The 24,660-nt window shown below is 47.2% G+C and overlaps 1 protein-coding gene across 1 annotated transcript in view; it reads right to left on the bottom strand.

The window, feature by feature from the left end:
* Nucleotides 1-23,425, bottom strand: part of mgat3b (beta-1,4-mannosyl-glycoprotein 4-beta-N-acetylglucosaminyltransferase b) — a 49,470-nt gene extending 26,045 nt beyond the window's left edge. Inside the window, exon 1 of the mRNA XM_076083029.1 lies at nucleotides 22,669-23,425. The gene's annotated coding sequence lies outside the window, so the exon portion shown is untranslated. The remainder of the gene's footprint in view (nucleotides 1-22,668) is intronic.
* Between the last annotated feature and the right edge of the window lie 1,235 nt (nucleotides 23,426-24,660).

The following is a 24,660-nucleotide window of genomic DNA, read 5'->3' as shown; positions in this document are numbered from 1 at the left end:
AGAAAACGTGCTTTTCAATCCCGCCGACGGGTTTTTGGGTTCAGAGAAAGCCTCGTTTTGGAAAATCTCGTCATAACAAATCACCTCTGAATGTAAAGTTCAGATAAATAAAAATGTCTCATGAACACAGAGAGTTAAGCTCAAGGAGGACATCTAAAGACAATATTATCACTATAACTAACCATATTTCACTGGCGTGTCTTGGTTGCGGCTCATCGTTTGACCTCGTGTTACAGGTCGGTGAGTCGGCAGAGAAACACTGAAACATATTGAACCGTTTCACACAAACAAAAGAGGAAGTGTGAGAAAAGTGCATCTGCGTTTTCTGGTGGAAGTGAAATTGAGAATATGGTCAATGTCTCGCTTGACTTGGCTGGCAGGTGTCTTATTTATATGCAAATATGTACACATGCATGTACTTGTACAACTATCATCTCCCTCCCTCCCCCATCCATCGCAACCTAGAATAAGAAATAAGAAAAAGGCTCAAGACTTTAAGAACCAACAGTTTGAGAAATGTTTGGTTTTCTGGAATCGGATGAAGGAAAAGTGGTGAAATATTAATGATGTTCGTTGTATTTAGTGCATGTTTTGTAACTTTGTCTCTAATGACGTAAGTTAAGTACTTTACGTACGTGATACTTTAAGTACCTGATGTAAGTTAAGTACTTTAAGTACCTGATGTAAGTTAAGTACTTTAAGTACCTGATGTAAGTTAAGTACTTTACATATTTGATGCAAGTTAAATAAGTTATGCAAGTTAAGCTGCGTACAGAAGTTAAAATAACGTTACCTTTGCTGCAGCTAGGTCGCCGTCTAACAATAAATGTAAATCTTTTTGTATTAAGCTGCTTAATATGTATGCAGTATGCAGCTTTGAAAAGAAGTCACATTCATTAGAGAGCCGTCTTCAAACAGTAGACACGTGCTGGTTCTTCCCTCTGAATCCGCCTCAGTAACTGTGATTGAAATGCTCCAATGTTCTTGTGTTTACGTTGTCGACTCACGTACGAGATACAAGTTACTTTAAAGAGGAATATGAGCGATCGCATTCAGCTGTGAGCCTGCGTTCATAGACAGGCCGACTCCCAAGATCCATTATGTTGACTCATACCACTCACCCCCGAGAGAGCACATTCAGACCTGCCTGCACTCCTGACACACACCGACACATGCAAAAACACACACACACACACACACACTCTCTTACACACTCTCTTTTTCCTGCTCGCAGCACGGCTTCTTTAAAGCGTTGTGACGGATTGGTCAGCAGTTGCTGTTTTGCACGTGCGACAGCGACGGCGTCTGAAATCGGGGTCTGGCAGATTTGTTTGATTTCTTTCCCCCCGGCGGCCTCGCCGTTGTTCAGACTTGTAACGCGGCCGGTTGCCAACTGCAATCACAAGGCCTGTCGCTGCACCGCGCGGCTCACTTAACTGTTACAGACACAGTTCAGAGGAGGCGCCGTGCATGCTGGGAATTCAGAGGTGTTGGCCCCCGCTGTGTGTGTGTGTGTGTTCATGCACGAGGCCTTCACGAGTGAATTCATGTCTCAAGAAACAGTTGCTTTGTGCGCGTTAACACCGGGGCCTTCGCGCCGCACCCTCTCTCACGTTCAGACTTGACATTAATTAAGTTCATTTTAGCAGCGGCACAGAAAACAACAAGGAAGCAAAGCAGCTCTGCAAATAAGGTGATGCAGGCACCAGAGTTTAAAAAATGACAGGAAATATAAGCGCTTCAAACTGAGCTTCGCTCCCTTCTCCACGATCCACGACTCCACCTTCAGCCTCTCTGTGACCCGTCTGAGAGTAAAAAGACGTGTCAATTAAAAGACGTCTGCGTTACTTCCCACAGCGTTACTCTTCATTTGTTGGAGAGTCAACAGTGGATATAAAATGATTTGGCAGCTCGCAGGATGAGCGCTGACCACTCACCTGTTTGGAGCCAAATGAACTTCCTGAACGTTTCCACACTGGGCTCCGTTTGTGTGCAGACGTCAACCACAGGATGCCAAGACATGGAGCTGCAAATGCTAACGGCGTGAATCTAAAAACACCAGCTGATGCTGTGGTCGACTGCTCAGACGCATACGGGCACGTTGTGAGCTGAGGAAGCGTTAGTGAAACAAGAGACAGAGATCTTAACCACGGCTGCAAAGTGCCTTCAACGACTACGCTGCAGATCTGCTTCCTGCCGTGTTGCCATAGAAGCATCACCACATCCTAATAATTACTGCAGCTGAATATCAGCTGCACAGTTTCAGACTAAATCATCAGCTGAATATAGCGTCAGGGTTTTGTTAAACTAACTGGAAAAAAATGTGGACTAAAAAAGGTGAAACTCGGCGTAGTGCAGGCCGAGTGCTGGAGAAACTCCATCAGCGTCTGGGCCGACAGAGAGGTCAGAGGTCAGAGGTCGGCTGCGGTCGGTCTCGTCGTCGCTGTCAAAGAGTCGGAGATTCGATCCGAGATAACGGCGTCGCAGCAATAAGACTGACTGGGACACTTTAAAAGGTTTCCAGCTGCCAGCTCAGAGGCTGAGTGTCAGTCAGTCCGTCCAACACGCCTCGGGTCAGAGGGCTGCTTCACCTAAAGCCACATCTAAAAGCTGCAGTTTGGTTTCATGTGGCCGTGTTTTTGAGACATCCGTCTCTCGTGGAATTTAGAATTTAAAGCTGCATTAATCAATTCTGATTTTGCAAACACGCAGCAAAATAATTTCCGGCCAACTGCTGAAGTCCAGCATTCACTTGTCTTTAGTGTTCTAGTTCAGCAGCCAGTCGATAACTCTGTCGTCTGCGGTTTGGTGCAGAGCGGGCGGCGCTGGGAACCAGTCCGGTGAAAGAACCTCACGAGTGCAGTCGCAGCCCACGAAACCAAAACAGAGAGCTGAGAGATGCTACAATGGGGGAGCTGCAGAGTCGTGTTGCTCCATTATTAATGTAAAAGTATTCGCTTTAATCGACTGAAAGGCAACATGAGAACTCTTCACAGTCTGAGCACCACAAACCAGAAATCTCATCAAATACCTCAGAACCAAAACTAATCACACAGACAGCAACACGGGCCGGGTCAAATATGTGCTATTGTAATATGCAACTGAGCTTATGATGGACAAAGAGTGTGAATGTGAGCATGTGTTGGTGTTTGGGGGATTTGTCTTTCGCACAGCAGCAAACATTCATATATTTCCTGCAGCTCTACATTCAGCTCATGTTTCCAACACAACAGACCATTTGGCCGCCCGGCTAACCGGCTACAGCATCTCAAGTGCCCTCCTCTCTCTGCCGGCCCGTCTTCCCTTCAGACGGCACAAGCCTCACCTGCAAAGGTCAGGACTGTGGAGGAACCAGAGAGAGAGAGAGAAATGAAAATGTCAGCCACCCGTGAGCTGCTCGTCAGCAGGGCGTATGTTTGAGCGAGCATGTCCGATGCCTCAGAGCAGGGTAAATAACCCGGGGCTGTTTGCTGCGCTGCCTCTCCTGCTGATCTGCCCACACAAATACACACCCCCCCCCCACACACACACACACACACTTTTCAATCCCCCCCTCGCTGACACCTCATTGTCATTCTTTTCCCCTTTTCCTGCAGCCTGTTTTCTCTCCGTCTCCATCTTCTTTTAAAAAGAAGAAGAGCGAGTTTGCTGACATTTTGAAGCTCCCACTGCTGCAGAGCCGAGCGCTCAGAGCTCCCAGCAGAGCGCTGCGAGACGTTGTTCCGTTATTTTAATGAGAAATCACCGGAGGCGACGACACGGCGTGAGCACAACAGGTATGCGTTGTGAGCTGGAGGCTGTGATTAGAGCTGCAGCACATTGTTTGTATTAACACGGCGACACACAATGATGATTTGAAGTTCAGTCGTGAACTTGACACAACGGATCGTTCTGTTGTGTCCAATGAGCAGCTACAGAGTCACGCATCACGGATCTGTTACAGCTCCACTCTAATTCTACCAGACCTCTAACCGGAATCTTTTAAAGAAACCAACCCGACTGGTCTTCAACGGCGACCCAACTCTGGTTGAGAAACGACGTGACTCGAGCTGTACAACGTCTCTGCCAAGTGTCAATAACAGCTGTTGAGCTACAGCTCTCTGGAGTTCTTACCGGCTGTTTGCTTCTCAACCAGCCCAAAGTACAGTGAGGAAGACTTTCAAGTCCAATCTGAGACTCAACCCTAAAGACGTCGAGGCGGGATGTTACATTAACATCTGTCTGATCTGACCAAATATAAATATGCAGAGTAATTCATCTACTCTGCTGCTGGTTTTGTTTCTCATACATATTATTTTCCTGTTATTCTGAATTTGGTGTACTTCGGTTCAGGTTTTCATCGCAGTCACATCAGTTAATTCACTGACTTGCACACCTTCGGTGCATGAAGTGACTCCCTCAGCCTATCAGGAAGTGTCCAGATGTGTGTGCACTTTGCTTCTGCCACATGTATAAAAGAGTCACCGCAGGCAAATGCTGCGGTAGATCCAGAGCAGCATGAATGTGCTCAATTGTCAGCCGGTTGTTTTATTCGTTAATGTGGCAGAACCACAGCAAACATCTCCCCGAACCAGCTCGGCCACAACAGGACGCCATAAACAAGATTACACCCAAATATCAAGATCATACCCAAATGTCAAGGTCATACCCAAATGTCAAGGTCATACCCAAATGTCAAGGTCATACCCAAATGTCCTGCAGGATACAAAACAGAGAGAGTCTGCGGAACAAGTCAGAACGCTGCGGCTTTGACGGCTACGAATACAAATATAAAATAGATAAAAGACCTTCTGTTATTTTGTTAATAATTATAATCTACTTGATTACTCAATTTATCTTCAACAAAAACACAAATGCAAGGCCAACCTTTGAGTAGGATACTGCTTAATATTTGTTAATATTGGCTCTAATTACACAATGCAAATTAACTTTCTCGATACATTTTTGAAGCCACACAGGCGACGACTTACGCACGTCTTTAGCTACGTTCACGGTTAGCATCCACATTAGTGCGACGTTTCGTTTGAAAACTCCAGAGTTGCATCTTTGAAAACGATGGCGTACAGTGAAGCACAGTGTCGAGTGTTGGACTTGCTTCTTAAACACGGTCCGTCGTGAAAGCAGGTCCCCGGGACTCGTGCAGAAATTCTCGGTTCATTTTCAAACCTTTAAAATATTGAAATCAAACAACCTGAGAGGAGGAAATACCTCCGTTGATCTGCTCTCAGCTCATTGACCAGAACCTCGAAGAGTTCCTCCTCTCTGACACCAAACTTGCTGTGTGTGTGTGTGTGTGTGTGTGTGTGTGTGTGTGGGGGGGGGGGGGGGGGGGTGAACTTAATTTCCTGGATCGCTTCTGTTTCAATCATCCGACTGTAAAACAGCCTCGGCTCCCCGGCAGCACAGGAGTAAACACAACATCCCTCTGACCTTAAAGGCGTCGTGGTGAAGACGAGGAAGAGGAAGAAGGTGGATTTCCTTAATGAGGGTAATTGCAGCGAGCAGGAGGACAATGTGGGAGACAGGAAGCGATTCAATGGGGTGACGCGAGGTTATTCTGAACGTGATGAGTTTTCCCTCCACGACGTCTCGCGCTCTGAAGTAAAGGTGACGAGGTCGTTCTGCCGCCATCGTGAACGTCGGTCGGGTATATGTTGACGCGCGAGGGAGCATTGTGTCTTCAGCTTGTCGTAAATTAAGTTTCCCGTTAGAGGACAAAAGAGAGTCTTGAACCGAAACCAGAACAACAGATTCCTCAATTAAGCAGAAGACGGTGACGCAGTCCCTCCGGTTAGACCGCGAGACAATGTGAACACAAACACAGCAGCTGTATGCTCCAGTAGATAAAGTGGATCATTGAGGAGCACAAACAGCCTCTTGTCCTTTTCTGAATAAATGCTGCATTATGTCCCCGAAACAGTGAGTATGTCTCAGGCCAGACGAGGCGGGAAGTCAGAGGAAAGCTCCACAAGAGCCGACCAGGAACGTTGAACCGTGAACACACTTCCTGCTTCACAACAAGTCTCGGGAAAAAACTAACGCCGTGTTTTTGAGAATGTTGGCATCAACTACAGAAAAACAAATAGATTCTCGTGACATCTCTGGACCACAGATGCAATCAGCCGATTATATAAACCAACAGTCAGCTTCTGGTTCACACAACGCAATAATCGCAGCTTTACTACAATGTTCAAATAAAAGCAAAACCCAATTGTACAAACATAGAACGTTCTTTTAACCGCCTTCCATCACAATCAAACCCCAACGAAACAGCGCTGTGACGGCAGCGAGGTCAGTCTGAGACTAAATGGGTAGAAATGAGAAAATGATGAGCACAACCTCTGCAACACAGGACCGCGTTGCCCCTGAGCAAGGCACCTAAAAACAGTCCTACTGAAGCAGCTGATGGTTCCAATCCCCGCAGACTTTTGCATTTCAGCGAAACGTTCTTTAAATATAATCTCATGGCCTGGTGGTCATGGGATACTCTGATGGCGGTGCTGGGAAACTTTATTCTTCTTTGTGGGTTTTTGTTGTTGGTTAAAAACCCGGACCACGTTGAATCACTTCAAAGGAATCCACGATTGAAGATTTGTAAAACAGATATTTTATATCAAAAGGACATAAAAGGCTCGATTATTAACTATGAAGAGAGTTTCTCACTCTGTAACACACAAAACTATTTCTAAAAACAGCTCCATTTAGACTGTTAACAGGAAGACAGAAGAAGATTCTACATGTACGATCACTAAATAAGGACGTGAGAAGATTTTATCATCGGACAGAAACGAGAAGAGAAAACAAACAGGAACCGAGCCCTCGATGTGAGCGAGTAAGATCACTTAATGTCTGTTAGTTTTACTTGATTTCTTCTCTTTTGTGAGTTCGGAGTCTCAATCACACCTGAAGTGAAGCTCCGGTGTGATTTCTTTCATCTAAATACGGTTCTCCTCCATATTGTGAATTCTTTCTGACAACTTATTCGTATGAGCCGAGTTAACCGACACTTCTGTAAAACTGAGGTTTCTCCACAAAGAATCACTTTTTTGTGCTCATTAGTTTCTCACAAATAATTCATTCAGCGTAAAAAAAGCATAAAGAACGACTGGAACCAAAAACGTGCATGTCATGTTCTCATCATTGCCAATCAGAGCAGTAAAGACCTGTGATACACCCGTGATACTATACCTGTGACCTGTGATACACCTGTGACTACTGCAAAGCCACCTGTCCCTGAATGAATACCGATTGTTTCCCACAGTAGTGAGAGTGTGTATTTAGAATCCAAAGTCATTCGGTTTTCTTCTGACGATTTCTTCCTCAGGAGGAAGTCTCATCTCAGATCCTCTGATTTAGAAACAAAGACCACCAAAGCAGTGAACAATGATGTGTGTGTGTGTGTGTGTGTGTGTGTGTGTGTGTGTGTGGTTTATTAACACTTCTACCTGTCCTCAGGCTTTCATCTCCCGCTGCCTGATCGGTATTCCTGTCATGTTTTTACTGCGCGTCACTTCCACTGATTGCACCGTGCAGTACGAGAGAGGAACCAGATATAGAAGTGTCAGAGCATGTGTGTGTGTGTGTGTGTGTGTGTGTGTGTGAAGACAGATCAAACAGCATGTGTGTACACAACAAAACAGCCAACATAGAGTGTGTTTTTATCACATCTCTACTTCCTCTTTTGCCATCAGTGCAGCTTAGAAACATTCAGCATGCCCGTCTCTTCTGCTCACAGTCATCAGACGAGAGCTTCTAGTTTGCACTTGGAACTAAACGGGAACAAGCTGAGCTTTGTGTTCACAATATGGCTGCAACAGCAACATTCAGCTCGAGACAGAAGGGTGTTAAAAGTGCTGGCCTCTTGATGTTTTCACTCACTGTGTAACCTCGAATGGTTCACACAGCGGGCAGCCTACCAAAGCTGACATGCATCCACGCCCACGAGCAGTCCAGAGTCGTCAACTATCCTAAGCTGCACGTCTTTGGACTGTCGGGAGGAAGACGGAGAACCCCGGAGGGAACCCGCGCTGACACGGGGAGAACATGCAAACTCCAGTCAGAAGGGCCGTCCAGCCCGGGAATCGAACCCCGGCCCCTCTTGCTGTGAGGCGACAGTGCTAGCTCTACAATCATAGCCAGAGCAAGACTTACAAATCTGCATACAAATAACGTTTTCACCCTTTTTCATCCTATAAAATATGTAACATATGTATTAAAGGAGCCGGCAGCTAAAGCGGCTGGTCTCCATTGTGTGCTTTGAGCAACGTGTCAGATGTATGTTGAGTTTTATAAACAGAAGAACACATTTTAGCAGACGGGGTGTCTTTCTGTAACTATGTTCATCAGCGTTGCTTTCATCTCGTGGAGACTTCTGCTGGAGATGACTTCATAGTTTAACAGCAGGAGGCGAATCAGTGCGGTTATGAGAGTTGTCTTCATTAATTTAACTGTATTATCATCATTTAGGTAACGTGCACCTTGTGGTTCGTGTGAAGCTAAAGTTTGCACTTTTTGTCTGAACTGGCAAAAAAAAAAAAAAAAGTCGTGTCTTCACCTGTAAAACGCTTCTTAGAGAACAAGACTGCTGTTGATGAAAGTACAGTGCTGCTCATTATGTGTGTGTGTGTGTGTGCGAGTGTGTGTGTGTGTTTGTGTGCGAGTGTGTGTGTGCATTGGCTCGCCACTCTGTCTCCAAGATAGTGTTGTTGGAACACAATGAAGCCCATTCAACTCTGCAGCCAGAATAGTGCTGCATCACACACACACACACACACACACACACACACACTCCTCAGTGAAGCGTCTCTGGATCGTCATTACGTTGGTGTGACACCGTCACCAGCGACTGTGCCGACAGGGTGTCGGTGTCAGCGTGTGGATCACAGTGACGACGGACCTTTCTCATGTAAACTCAGCGTTCTGTGTGAGGAGCCCATCGCTTCCCCCGGGATGGATAACGACGCATCGTTTCATACACTAATGACACGCTATCGATGTGACAACACGTCGCGCTGTAATCCCCCCCCCCCCCCCCCCCCGTGATGCATGGACACGTTATTTTAATGTGGAGCTGCTGTGAAGAGTCGAGGCTCTTCATGTGAAGAGGTTAACCCTCTGAGCCCCGAGCCGCTCAGGGGTGGTTCTCTCTGTGAAGTCTCTATGACACAGAACCATCGTGAGTACAAGTAGAGAGAACCAGAACATGTCTTTAGTGCAGAACGACACAGTTATGACGACATCAATCATTAGAAAAGTTGCATTTCTTTGATCATTTCTTTTACAGAAATTAGAAAACGATGGAGTCTAAATATCCAACATTTCTCAAAGTGCTCACAAGTTACAAGTGAAAGAAAAGGAGTCTCTCGATGCATTGTTGTCCTCACATGACTGTTGGTCTCAGGTGAATCAATCATGACGTCATAGTTTCACTGAGGAGCTCACACTTTAATGTTTTTACACAATCTGGTTAAAGTGAACGCTTTATTAGAGGAGAGACTTTATGAAGAATAAAACGTTTTTCTGATGAAATATAAAAATGAAGCTTCTGCTTTTTCTGACGGAAGCGTTTGTCACACACGATGTGTTCAAGGACCGTGGTACAGATAAGAGCCGACCACACTGGCGCTGGTTTGTTTTACAGCTTCTGGCCTGTGACGAACCGTGTCGTTAAAGTCGAGTCTGCTGCACACTCGACTGACGAGCACGAGAGAGTTTAAGAGGCCGCAGCCCAAAAAGTCAACACGTCCGTTTCAAGGTTGAGCCGTTAAAGGTCGGCTGAGGAGGTCAACGGAGCGTCTGTACTTCAGGAGATTTACTGCAACACTCGGAAACAATAAAGAACTTCTCCTCCACAGAATGAATGAACTTATTGGAGTTAATTTCTGCCCGTGTGGAAATGTAGGAGAAAAGGCTGACTGAGGCTTTTCATTCTTAAAGTATTCAGTCACGTCGAGCCCGTAATCGTGCCTTAAATACGACCGTCTGCCGCACGTCTTTCTTCAACACTCTGTGAGCTGAAGTCATTCATGTAGAAGACAATCCACGTGTATACAAGGTGTGAGAGACAGTCCTGGTACCTCACACACACCTTCAGTGTGTGTGTGTGTGTGTGTGTGTGTGAGACCTAGATGCTACAGAAACAAGACAAAATGTCTCCAAAACACACCTGATCTGTCACATGACCTTTCGTTACAATCCGTCCCTCCTGCTAGATAATAGCATGCACGGCTCAGTCACACCCATTCAGCTCTCCATTACCCCCCCGCTCACCCAACATCTACAGAACAATGAAGACACTCAGCGATCAGTGTTTGGCTGCGGGGGAGATGAAGGTGTGCCGTCCTCCTACGGGCCTCATGAGACTCTCAGACCGGTAATCAACTACAGGATCCGGTCCAAAGGTGTCCGGACTCCTGCGGTTTGTTTGCGATGTGATAAAAAGTGTTATGTTGAGCCATCTGTTCCATCGAGCATGTGCATCTAGTTTAGGATTACTCTTAATGTTCGTCAATAATTATTCTTATGCCAAAGAAAACACATTTTACTGAATCAAATTCAAAAACACACATTCATGTACTTTTTGTGGCGTTAAAGCATCTGAGGTGATCCGATCCCAAGTGGACTCTCTCCGAGTACTTCAGTCCACACCTAGCATCCCCCCCCCCCCCCCACACTCACACACACACTATATGCAAATAAACATTGTTGTCCATCCATTCATCCATCTTCCTCCTCTTATCCGGGGTCGGGTCGCGGTGGCAGCAGCCCAGCAGGCTGACCAGACCTCCCTCTCACCGGCAACATGTTCCAGCTCATTCTGGGGGATCCCGAGGCGTTCCCAGGCCAGCTGGGAGATGTAATCCCTCCAGCGTGTTCTGGGTCTTCCCCGGGGTCTCTTCCCAGTTGGACGTGCCTGGAAAACCTCCAGTGGGAGGCGTCCAGGAGGCATCCTGATTAGATGCTGAACCACCTCAGCTGACTCCTTTCGACGCGAAGGAGTAGCGGCTCGACTCCAAGCTCCCTCCTGATGACCGAGCTCCTTACCCTAACTCTAAGGCTGAGCCCGGCCACCCTACGGAGGACCGGCTGTCTCTCCCAGCGACAGCTCTAGAGGTTCATTACGTGGAGCGTAAAGATTAACGGATGCAGAGATTGTGACTGAGATACAGTAAAGAAAAGACAAACAGATGCAGTTGGATGTCAGAAGAGGATCTTTTTAAATCTGTCTGTGTCGTTGTTGCAGCTGCATTGTGAACAAAAAGAAGTGATTTGATAGAATCATTTCAGCAGCACTGATGTGGACGCCATCGTTAGACGATGGAGTCACCGATCACTGCTTTCATGGCCTGATAACTGTCATGCTTTCTAATTCTTCTTTCAGAAGATTGTCGACATGGTATTCAACGTATTCTCAGCGCTGTGCGATATCTTACGAAAGGTTACTCCTCATTTATCGTGTGTTTTCCAGCAACACGAGTCGATTTACCCTCCTGACATGAATGCCGTATTTTCAAAATAAAAGTTCAGCTTTTGCAGGAAGCTCAGTCAGGTTTATTAAACAAAACTACTTTGTCAGGTGTAATGAAAGATGGTGAAATACTTAGTTAGGTTTAGAAGAAGATCGTTGTTTGGGTTCAAATTCAATTCAATATATTTTTGTGTTGCCCAAAATCACAAATCCTCCTGTTTGAAAATGTAATAACAATAACTTATTCCTCCGGTCAGCGTGGAACGAACTGCTTCTAGATGACAGACCTCACCTGCAGAAAGCCACCGGATCCTTCGGTCTACTGACGATGCCTCTGAACGCGTCCTGCCGTGCAGGGGATCCTACAGAACTCACGTTGAAGGCAAAATGTTGCCACACCGGAATTTTCAGTTCTGTTGTTTCCTGAGAACTACGGGCGCTGGCGTTGTGTGATGTCGCGTAAGGATAGAGTGTTGACTGGCAGTAAGAAGGGTGCTGCTGAAGACATGTTTTCATCAGCACGCTGGGTGTGCCTACATACCGCTGTGGTTCACTGTGAGGTAGAGACAGGAGTTGTAAAAACAGAACCACGCCTACGCTTTGCTGTTAAGATCTGAGATAACAAAAGGCCATATTTGACGGGCTGAGACTCATTTATTTGTCAGTGTGTGATTGTCCTGTGGACTCTGGACTTAAGCCCTCGTATGCATACCTGGTTCCAGTCCGGCTGGGGACGCCCTCTCTCACTTTCTCTGCCATCGTTTCCTGTCAGCTTTCTACACTGTCCAATAAAGGCCAAAGATAAACTTCCCCAACAGTATGTGAAAAATGCCTGCCACAAAGTCCCGGACCCCGAGGGAACCTTTTGGTCTCATGCAACCAACAGTCCAGACCCTGAAACTATTCAATGTACAGAAACATAAAAGAAAATCCTCACATCTGTGAAGCCGGTATGAGCAAATGTTCGGCGTTTTTTGCCAAACAAAGAAGTTGTTGACAATGTCTTTGTCCGTACACATTGTGTTCGTCTCGACCCTTGAACCACAGAGTTCATGCATCTGGCCTGAAGTCTCCGTGTGGACGTACGGCAGCAGAATACAAAAGCACCGCCACCGAGGCTTTCCTCCTGGCTGCAGGGGAAGAGTTTCAGCATGCACGGGCGAATAAACAGCGTAATCAAGAGGGAGGCACTCCACCGAGATCCAACGAGGAGAACAGACAGACACACACACACGCACACACACACACACACACACACACACACACACAATTATACATTAAGATCCAGCTGCTGGGTTTTTCTGGAGGGACCAGGGTGTAGTTGGATGCCTAAAAGAGGGGCTTTTCTGGGCAAACTGAGGTGAAGCCGAGCTTTTCCAGTTACTGCAGCCTCCTGAGGCAGTGTGTGTGTGTGTGTACATACGTACATCTATCTTTGTGAGGACCATGGACATTTTTGGAAAGCGAGGACATTTTGGCCGGTCCTCACTTTGGGACAGCCCTCCAAAGGCCTGTTTGAGGGTTCAGACCTGGTTTTACGGTTCAGGTTAGAGGGTAGGGAATGCATTATGTCTATGAGTGTCCTCACAAGGATAGAAGTACAAGGTTGTGTGTGTGTGTGTTCAGTAAGCACTGGGCCACTTTCCCAGATGAGATTCTGATCCTGATGAAAATGTCCCTCCTCTTCCTCTCATTCTCTCCGTCCGCCCGTCCGTCTGGAGACAAACAGTTGGCCGCCCTCCCTCTTCCTCTTCCTCTCCCACCTTTGTTCCCGTCTCACCTCCCTCGCACTACCGGTGACAGACTCCTTAATGACGTCGGTATCGGAGAAGACCAGTAACGCGATGACCGTGCGCCATTATCATATTAATAAGACGTGCCGAATCGACGAGCTGCTTTTGTTTTGTTGTTCAAAATGAATCACAACCTTCTTCTTCTTCTGTCTGTAGCTAGCACATGCTCGAGTGCATGTTGTGAAAGACTTTAATGCTGGTTGAAATGACAACATTCTCTCTCAGTCCCTCCCTGCGTCCGTCCAGCTCTGACATATGCTGGTGCTTTTCTCTTTCTCGTTCTGAACACCGAGCTGGATGTGACGAGCCGTCTGTGTTTTAGTGCTCCGGGGAACGGTGCTATTTTGAGCCACTTTTTCAGAGTCACTTTATACGCTGCAGGCAATAAAACACCAGTGTTTCTGCCGCGAGTGTGTGTTGCATGGAGACGACCTTCAAGCCAACAACGGCTGCATGTTTAAAAACAACAACAACACAGAAGAGATGTAACCGTCTCAGGGGTTCGTAGTAGCCTCTGTAATGTCACACTGACCTCCCGCCGTCTCCTCTTTTCTAGTTCCGACTGTAAACTCACTTAAAAGCATCATCAGATCCGCCTTAAACGCCATTTGCAGATAATTCTCTGCGTTTCCTTTCAACCAACTTGAAGTATTGGATTTGCAGCACGAGGACAGATCGTGTTACCAAGGTCGTCATCTCATCCGGTCAGCGTCGGCAAATCTATGCATCGATCCAATATCTCGTTTACGCTACACAGGAACAACACGTGTCACTCGCTACCCGATCGCTACTGCACACGTGCAAACTGGTACTACGCAGCTGTGGTTAAACATTATTGTGCAGCCTATATTCTTTTTCTCTGCTAATGCCACAATATGAACAACAAATGTGTGTTTGAATCAGCAGGAGGAGAGCTTGTGAACGTTAGCTGTTAGCAGCAGAGTCCTGCTTGGCTAAATAACGGAGCTAACAGCTAACGCTAACGGGGGTTGTATTGCGTTACTTTGTGATGCGTTCAGGCTCTGGTCAGTCAAAATGAGTATTGTGCAAACGTAAAATATAACATTGAGTAAAATATAGAACTGTATTTAACACAACCCTCGATACTTCAACTGTTGAACCCTGCAAACACACAAACCATCTCCACACAGACTAAACACTCAAAGAGAGATCTACGTATCCGTCTTTGAACCCAGGCACGAGGCACACAACCCCCCCCCCATAAGTTGTGAGGCAGTGGTACGTCCCGACAGTGAAGCCTCAATAAACACACATGCTGGGTCGAGCACAGGTCGGGGCCCCTTTCTCTCCCTGCCAGGTGGGTGTCCCGAGGTCTCCACGGCGGGGACATGACTGTAAGGTGACACTGAGGTGACCAAGAGAGGGGGAGGGGAAAGAGAGCGCAGGGGAAATCAGAGAGAGGCAGACTTCTATTTTTGCCTGCTGGTGAAGTCGGCTTGGCTGTCGACACAGTGTGTGTGTGTGTGTGTGTGTGTGTGTGTGTGTGTCACAGAGGGAGACACTGCCTTATTTAGGCTACATACACACCAATACGCCCCATTTGTTACTGTGTCGTCGTTGTCTGTTCTCACTCGTGGCTCTGCTGGAGGCTGAAGTCTGTCCTACTGGAGAGCGTTTAAGCTTTTGCTCCTTTACAGTTTCTGTGTGAACTTCACAGTAGTTGTGCAGGACAACATAAGCGTTAACGAAAAAAGGAAAGTCCTCAAACTGTGACTTCAAATGACGCCGCTCACTAATCGCTCGTACACCAGCTGCTCCCTCTGCACGTCGGCAGCAGTAGAATTATGAAATGCAGAATTTAACTGAACAGCTGCTAGTGAAGACAAGAAGGTCAGCGACGCCGGTAATCTGTTATCTACGTTGAATTGACCTGATAGTCGATTGATAATCAAGGCTGTTGTTGATGAATCAGAGAAGGACACTTGATTGTGTCTCATCCGTCACCGTCATGACTGATGAGACACAATCAAGTAGTGGACGTTGTCGTCTACGTCATCCTTTCTGTCCGTCCACACTGCGACGCAACCCGGGAGATTTCAAACATAAAAACGGCGTCGGTGGCGTTCTTCAAATGTCTCCGTCTTACGGACTCTAAAACTCCGGAGTAGTTTGGACGCTAACCGTGAACGTAGCTAAAGACGTGCGTTGTAAAACGGACAGGTAGAGGTGTGGACGTAGCCTCAGACAAGGGGAGCATCCTCCTCCAAACAGCAGCAGTGAGTGCGCTTCATCCACAGACACATGCAGCCCAGCAGACCCGCCTGAACAGAAATCCATACTTCATTATCACAACCGCTGCCCCTCAAGACCCCGAGTTTGTGTGTGAGACACTGTTACTGAGTGGGACTAACTGCATTGACTACAATAGGACCACGCTGCTGTTGCAACATCTCAAGCACAATAACCAAAGTCCACCGTCTCCGTGTCTTTACGAGATTCCCGTTAAACTGTTAAACGCTGCGATAGTAATCTTTACAGACCGGCAGATGGCACCTAAGCAAGGTCACGGTTAGAGCAGAAGACGCTGAATGCTGCTGTAAGAAGCACGAGAAACAGTTAGCAGCTATCAGACACAACGAAGGAATCACTTCTTAACGAGGAAAGCCGTCACCGCTGAACCCCAAAACCCGCCAGCGGGATGAAAAAGCACGTTTCTCTTTAAACAATCGGCAAAACCGTCGTAATCGTCAGTTATTATCTTTCCGACCGCCCTTAAACACATCACGTGTGGCGAATGCTTCCGACGGAACAAGCAGCCGAAACGAAGATTATAATTGTGATATTTCATCAAAAACATTTTACTCAACATTTAAAATCTCACCACAAATTAACACTTCAGAGAAACTATGAAGTCATGATTGATTCATCAGAGACCAACAGTCATGTGACAACAAGGAGGAGAAACTTTGACTGAGGGAGGAGGAGAGGAGAGGAGAGGGGAGGGGAAAGGAGGAGAGAGGAGGGGAGAGAGGAGGGGAGAGAGAGGAGAGAGAGGAGAGGAGAGGAGAGGGGAGGGGAGAGAGGAGGGGAGAGAGGAGAGGAGAGGGGAGAGAGGAGGGGAGAGAGAGGGGAGGGGAGATAGAGGAGAGGAGGCTTGAAGTAGAGGTTGTAAAAAATGTAAGTAGTTCAATATTTATAGCACGTAAACTCCTATTTTTTATAATCATTGGTGACACTTGGAAACATGTTGGAAATATAGATTCCATTGTTTGTAAAAGAAATGATGAAAGAAATTATTTGGGTTAAAATAAATACAGAAGTGCCGTTATTAAAACATTACGTATCTATCACAGGAGGAACAAACAGTCTGTGTTTGCTGCTGCATCTTTCATTCGTCCTCATGATAACGTGCATAAGATATGAAATGACTTCATGTGTTGTCTACGAATCACACCGCAGTCATCTTGTTTTACATATAACTACGAACGCTGGAGACCAGCCAATCGAACGGGACCCCCTCAATGAGACGATCCTCTAAAAGAAATCCAGCATTGTATTTGCTGTTTAATCTTAATTCAGAGATCAAATAAAAGAGGACACGCTGCGAATAGCTCCAGAGGCTCATCGTGGCGTCACAATCCGTTTCATCAGCTCGTCCTGCCGTCATTCAAATGAGCGACACGAGTCTCATTATCTCCATGTTCACAGTCTGCAGCACCACGTGAGCTCCTCACAGTCAAAGTAGAGCAGCACAGCGCTGCCTTTCATGTGCCGAGCTCTGGGATGATATTTATATCTCTGCAGCTCGTCGTGGTGACAGCAGGTTAGTGACAGGGGGGGGGGGGGGGGGGGGGGGGTCGGAGCCATCAAACGCCCTCCGACCGGCTAATGAGCACTCTGAACCTCCAGAGCCCAAGTTTCAGATCCTGCGTTGTAGTTTTTTCCCCCCCGTCTTTAAACACAACACAGGATCTGCAGCATGCGTGGGCCGAGAGGGGTGGGGGGGGTGTTATGATGAAGATGTGTGTGTGTGTGTGTGTGTGTGTGTATATATAAAGTGTGTCGGCGGAGAGGAACAGAGGTGGAGAACTCTACTGGAAGGCTGAAGAGTCAAGTGAAAAGAATTACACTGCATGAGAGAGAGAGAGAGAGATGTCAAGAAGAAGGAAAGAGATGTTTGACTGTGTGTCAGATTGTCTCTCCAGGAAGAGTGTGTGTGTGTGTGTACAGATGCCAGATCAGAGGTGGAACACGGCTTAATTCCCCCCAGCAACAGCCTACATAACCTGTTGGTGGGGTTGGTGAGCAAGGCACACACACACACACACACACACACACACACACACACACACACACACACACACACACACACACACACACACACACACACACACACACACACACACACACACACACACACACACACACACACACACACACACACACACACACACACACACACAGTAATCATGGGTGGGTTATGAGACAATGGGCCCCTGCTCAAAGACATGTAAAAAGGACCCATCACCTCATGACACAGACTTTGTGACGCTCTTTACATCATTTTGTTGGTGTTTTGTGTCATTTTGTGTCGTAGTAGTAGTGTGATATGTCTCTGTGGTCATTGGTAACCGTCTATTTGAGTGACATGTTGCAGGTGAAGGCCTTGGGGGGGCCCCTGATGCTCTGGGCCCCTGGGCCTGTGCCCCTGCAGGCCTCTTTACTGATCCATCCACTGAAGAGGTAATGATGCACACAGAGATCAACAGAAAAACTACAGGCCCGTGTTTTTTGTGATGTTGCACATTGACCGTTAGATCACCGGGGTGATGCCTCCGTGTCTCAGCGCTCACGACCGGACAGGAAGTAACACGAGCTGCTGGGACAAACTCGACCTCCCGCAGCGTTCGGCTGCAATTTCTGCACCCAGCGCTTCTCCCCGTGGAGATGCAGGTAATCTAGAATGACAGCAACTGTGATCCATCAGTGCTTTTACATTTACTTGAGGACGATTCCGCTGCTGCAACGTTTTAAGACTCAACGGGGTCTGCTGGCTCAGGCTCTCAGTCCTCCACCTTCAGGGGGATCCAGGAAACCGGTTCCAGGCTACAATGTGCATCCTGAGAGCAGACTAGTAGTTTGAGCTGCTGGACCGAGATGTTTCCGACTTCACCGTCTGTGCACTGGAGGGTTCAACTTGTGCACGGTGCTTACTGTTTCATGCGGTGAAACGTACCCACGTCTTGTGTTTTAAGCATGAAGGAAGAGTCTACTTTGTTGTGTTTTTGTGGCTGATTTAAATGCTCTCTGCCACATTGTTTAAAACAAACCAAGGTTTGCAAACTAAAGGCACTGATTCTCAGCTAGCTTCGCTCATTTGGTAGATACATTGACTTTGCATCTGTAAAACTGTCTTTCTCTGGAGTTCACACGCTGCAGGATGTCAGACGTCTGCTTACAACAACAAGCCTGCTTTTGTGTTCATTTCCTGCAGACTTACATTCTCACTTCTGACTCAAATGCAACACGTTTCACTCGGATTTCTAACAAAGAAAGAGGAGGAAACTCTCAGGCCGTTCAGTATGAAATCAGTGCGCTTGCATTACAAGACGTGAAGTCACAGTCAGCAACTGATCTCCTCCAAGTTAACCAAGTCTTTTGGAGGGAAAGCCAGCAAGAACAGGATGAAGAGGAAGATGAAGAGGCTGCTGATCTCTGCACCTCTGGCGGTGTTTTAAACGACGAGCCTCTCCGAGCGACAGCAGAGACGCTCGTTTCTCGGCGGTGAGAAGAAGCAGCGAGGGGAGGAAGACTGGAGCAGTTGTGACAAAGAATAAGAAACGTGAAAGGTGTGAAGCTGCTGCAGCTGACGGTCCGTTAACGAGATTAGAGGCATTTTGTCTTTCCGTTGTCACCAGACGAGTCGACGTCAGCCGACTCGCTGAGCTCGAAAAGACGAGAGAAACAAACCTATGACCAGGACAGAGACAGCCGTCTGACTAAAACATTGCAGACATTATGACCACGGCTGATGGCGTCAAGCTGCCTCTCGTCTTCGTGGGGAAACACAGAAAAACAGAAGCTGTGATGTTCACAATGCAGCCAAGAGTTCCACATTTTCGTTCACTTTTTTGCCGAGATCTATAGAAGTAGCTTATGCTAAGCTAACCGGCTGAGGGCCAACATCTTCTGTCCCGATATAGATCATTGTATATCTCGATAACAGCATTCATCACGATGTAGAATGATGATATTTGATACGGACATGGATGGAATAACCACACGGTGAACCTATCTTTACAAACTCCTGTGTAAAACAAATACTTGATCAATAAAAAGAGGCAACACGTTTACAGACATGCATGCTTGATGAGATTATTCGGATATATTTGAGTTAGCGTGTGCTTGTTATCAATTTAGAAGATGTAACTGTTTCATCAGGATGCGATTCTATTGGAAGAGATATATATATATATATATATATATATATATATATATATATATATATATATATATGATGAGATATGGATTATCATATTTAATATCCAGCCGACATTATTCTAGCTTCACAGTCACGAGAAGAAAGTGAATAAACACGTTTCCCAAACTATTCCTTTAGACACCATGGAAACAACCTGCCATGAGGAGCAGACTCACATGGAGCGATTGTAATTTCTCGTGTAACCAGTTTGTTTTATACTCGGCATCGCTTCTTCTTCTTCTTTCTCCTTTGTTTACTATTTTTCTTCTCAACATGTTTTTTGTGCAATAAAGACGTGTTTACGCGTCAGGCCGATGAAGCAGATTGAAAGTGAAACTAAAGGAGAGCGAGAGGAATCACACGGGAGTGTTCTTAATCAACTCTGACAGAAGACGTGAGCTTCAGTTGAGGAGCTCGGGTGGATCTCTGGAGTCCAGACTCATAACATCCCTCCGTCCTTCTCTCTGTTCTCTCCATTTTCATTCTTCCTCCTGCAGACCTTTTTAAACTATGAATACGTCAGAAAGTGGCCGAGATATGAAGGTGTAACGTTCCACCGGAGACGCTACGAGCTACAAGTCCCCAGACGATCATCTCTGTTCTGAGTTCATGAACACGACGTCTAACACCAGGACACGTTTCTCTATGTGTTCTTCTGTGCACGTCACTGGTCCTCAGGTAGCTTCCTATATTTGGTAGGTACATTGACTTTGGATTTTCTCTGGAGTTCACACGCTGCAGGATGCCAGACGTCTCACAACAACAGGCCTGCTTTTGTGGTCGTTTCCTGCAGACTTACATTCTCACTTCTTCCTCAAATCAACATGTTTCACTTGGACTTTCTCCGTGACGGGAGTTTTAAAACGGACGTTACAAACAGTCCAGAGGTTTAGAGCCGGTGTTCCGGTTGAACCAGTGACCGTGTTAACTGGTGACTCTGGCGGTTGCTCGTAGTGACGGCAGCTGTTGAAAACATCAACAGAACACTTCGTTTTCCTCGTAGAAGCCTTCAATCATTTCTAAATATCTGTGTTAATTATCTACCAAACATTCACTCATCAGTCACTACGAGCATCCACGGACGCATTCGGCTGAGAGTCACCAGTTAACACGGCCACTGGTTAAACTGGAACACCTGAACCGCTCGTGATCCTGATCCGAGTTCTGTAGAACCTGAGTCGATTCTGACATCCGAACATGTAACAACCAGACGTTTTGATGCCGATAACAGTTTTAAGTCAACGTCTGAGACAAAACAAGGTTTATCTCCCCTGAACCCTGCTGCTCACAGCACCCATATGCATGTAATACAGCTGTGTTCAGTCCAGATGTGGCGTCTAAAACCCCAAAGATCCCTCAGAAACATCCCCCCCCCACCAGCTCCCTGTCTCTCAGCATCAGCATCACTGGGAAGTGAAAAGGCCAGCCTCCCCACGAGACGTGGTCTTTGTTGATGTCGGTCGTCGAACCATCTGAAGCCGTGGAGTGAGACGACCGGAGCAGAAGGCCTCTGCTTCTACACAACGAAGTGTATACTTCCTGCTTCCAGCTCACATTCTTTCCCTCTCTGCTCTCTGTACAGCCTCGCAGGTACAGATACAAGTCCAACGTTTCTGTCCAAACAAAGTTAAAACTAACAAAAACCACGCTGCCGGTCCTCTGGGTTCAACTGGACTCAAATCCAGAGCGGTGCGTCTCCTTCACACAGAGCGATTCTCCAATAATTAGCTCTACCTGACGTCTGCATCTTTAAAAACCTGGATCCATCCGGAGGGAACACACTGAGCGCGCTCACCGGCGATGACTTGTTTCACACATTCACAGCTGGGAGCTGCCAGGTCCAGCTCAGCTCAACGACGAGAATACAAAAAGAAGCAGTGCTAAAAGTAGTGCTAAATCTGCACTCAACTGCCCGTCAGGGATCCGCTCACTGACGCCCTCATTACTCAAACCCACCTGGGGCCCTGGATCCATACCTGACCCCTAAGCAGCGGTGGCGCTGGGATTTTGGGATTTGGGTTTGACTAGATGCACACTGAAGACATCGGCTCAGGTGACTCGGATGTGAGGTGACGTGTAGCGGGGCTTTCAACACCACGGAACGGGTCGAAAACAAGCAGCCCAGATGGGAATCGAACCATTTCCTTTTTTAATGTTATACGCTCGGCCTTAAGTCCTGTACCGTCCAGCACATGGACTCGTTAGGCGATTATGAGACAGAAATGTAACCGTAGTTTTGTATCTCTTTGTGATATGTTGGTGTCTCTTTGTAGCCGTTTCTATCTTGTTGCGGTTACTTTATGTCTCTTTGTAGCTGTTTTGTGTCTTTTTGTGAAGGCTTTCCATCTCTTAGTTTCTGTTTTGTATCTCTTTTTGGTCCTGTCATTATCTATCTGTAGTGGTATTGTATTGTGTCTTTGTGGTCATTTTCTGTCTCTCTGTAGTCGTTTTGTATTTCTTTACGTCTCTTTGTAGCCGTTTTGCGTCCCTGGTATCTGTTTTGTATCTCTTTGTGGTCGTTTTGTATCTCTCTGTAGTTGTTTTGTATCTCGTTGCTACTCCTTTACGTCTCTTTGTGGTTGTTTGGCGTCTCTTTCGGTGACATGTTACCGCCTCATGTCTTGTGTCTGTTCAGTAATCATCCATGGTTCCTGGTAAACTCTCTCATAAGAATAATAATCTCACATGTCGCCGTTCAACAACGTCACCGGATAGAATCATGAGACGGCACAAACTGTTTCAACCATCTCCAATTTCATGAGAAGCAACTTCATCAACCTCTCACACACACAAACACACACACACACACACACACACACACACACACACACCCTCCCCCCCATTACATTGCAGTCTTGAACTGTATGTGTAATGGCAGGGGGCTTCACGTCACAAGCCTTGCTGCCCCTCCACACCCCCCACCCTCCATATCCCGGAATAAAACACAGCGGAGCATCTCGTCTTACCCATTTGAGCCTGTGTCGGATGTCTTTCAGAGGTTCATGGTGGATGAGAGCCCTGCTGGTCCGGGTCTAGTCTGCTGGGTTTTGCTGCAGATGCCGCGTTGCCATCGCACTGGTGATGCCTGGAGTCTCGGTGATAACCGGGGGCCCGGGTCTCTCTCTCTCTCTGAGCCGGGTTACTCCTCTCCAGTCATCTCGCAGTGTAGGACCCCCCCACCCACCCACCCCCGTTCTGTTCCGGTTTTATCCACCGAATCGGTTGCAACGATGATCGTCCCGAGCGGGACCTGCATGCGGATCCCGTCGGTGTCGGTGATGGCTCAGCCTCCTCCTCTCCGTGTCCTCTGGTTCCTCCTCCGACGGACCGAGCTCAGCTTCGTCCACACGAGATTTTAAAAACAAAAAGAGAGAAAAAAACCTCCGCGCTGCTTGAGTTGCGCAAAAAGGACGAGCCAAACGGCGCAGACGAGGATGGAGATGGAGAGATGAGGGGGTCGGCGGCGGCGGACGGGGAGGGGGGGTGTGATCGCCGCTTTCTGCCGTTTCTATTCGCCGTTTTTCTGTCGTGTTTACGACCCGCTGTCGCCTCCTCCCTCCTCTCTCTCTCTCTCTCTCTCTCTCGCCGCGGTGCGTCTCCCTCTCTTCCGCGCTGCGCTCTGCACCCGGTGTGTGTGACGCCTTTTCCGCTCGCAAGAAAACAAGACACCCCCTCCCGCTCCCGTCTCTCCGTTACTTCTTCTTCTTCATCATCCTCCTCGCTCCCTTTCGATCTGCGATCACACATGCATGAAGGAGGAGACGACGAGCGTGCGTGTGTGTGTCGGGGGGGGGGGGGGGTGTAAGAAAACGATGGCGATGGAAGGAGGAGCCCCGAGAGCAGAGAGCTCCTCCCCGTTATGCTGCTTATCAGAGGAGAACGAGGGGGGGGGGGGGGGGCACCCATTATTGATAGGGGAGATAGAAGGGGGGGGGGGGGGGGGGGTGTTGGTAGTGCAGAGAAGCTGCTATTGTTATTATTACAATCCTCTAAATGTATGCAGCCACAAACAAGTTCTGCAAGTCACAAACAAAAAAAAAATGCTAAAAAAAAGCGCCCCCGCGAGGTCGTGATGCTCATTACCACCATGTAATAACTGCTGCATGGATCACAGAGCTGTGAGTTAAACTCTCACTGCTGCACACATTCAGCACAGAAATGATCTGACTTTATTCCCATATTTAATATTTCATATTCAGACATTTATACCTGCAGTTCACCTTTGAGCCACACGAGGGAGCCTGGATGTTCGTATGGATCTGATAATTGGAGACGTTCTATGACGTTGAATCTAACGTGAAAGGGTGGAGCACACTCTGAGGGTTTTTAACTGATGAGAGGAAATGAAAAGAAATCAATAACACAAAAGTTGTGATTTCTTTATGTCTACTAAACGGCTGCTTTGCCTGCTCGAGGTGATGAGGAAACGGCAGTAAAAACAGTCAGCAACGTTCATTCACGCACACAACGTGCTGTTGGGTCGAGTTAGTTTGTCGGGTCCCAAGAAGAGGGTGAAGTTTGGTCTGTGATGCCGACTAAAGGTGGAATTACAACTTCTGAGTCCGTCACATGAAGCCTTTGAGCATCTAAGCCAAAAACGCTACCAGAGGCGTGTACGGCGTCTCTACTTCACTCCTCCACAGTCCAAATATGGTCACTTCCTGTTCACTGGCTGCAAAAACAACAACATGTCATCTTGTTCTACATCTTGTTCTACCAGTCTGTTGTGGTCAGTGCACTGTTCTCCGTAGTCTGCTGGGGGAGCAGCGTTGGAGCCGGAGACACCAACAGACTTAACAAACTGGTTAAGAAGGCCGGCTCCATTGTTGGCTGCAAACTGGACAGCCTGGAACAGGTGGTGGGGAGGAGGACTCTGAAGAAACTATTATCCATATTGGATAACCCGGACCACCCTCTCCACCACCTACTGCAGGGACAGACTCTCTTATCCAATAACA

This window comes from Anarhichas minor, unplaced genomic scaffold (genome assembly GCF_050575085.1).
Source record: "Anarhichas minor isolate MPS153535 unplaced genomic scaffold, ASM5057508v1 ptg000114l, whole genome shotgun sequence".
Taxonomy (NCBI): domain Eukaryota; kingdom Metazoa; phylum Chordata; class Actinopteri; order Perciformes; family Anarhichadidae; genus Anarhichas; species Anarhichas minor.
Note: the sequence above shows the minus strand (reverse complement) of the source record. Positions and strands in the feature narration are given on the sequence as shown.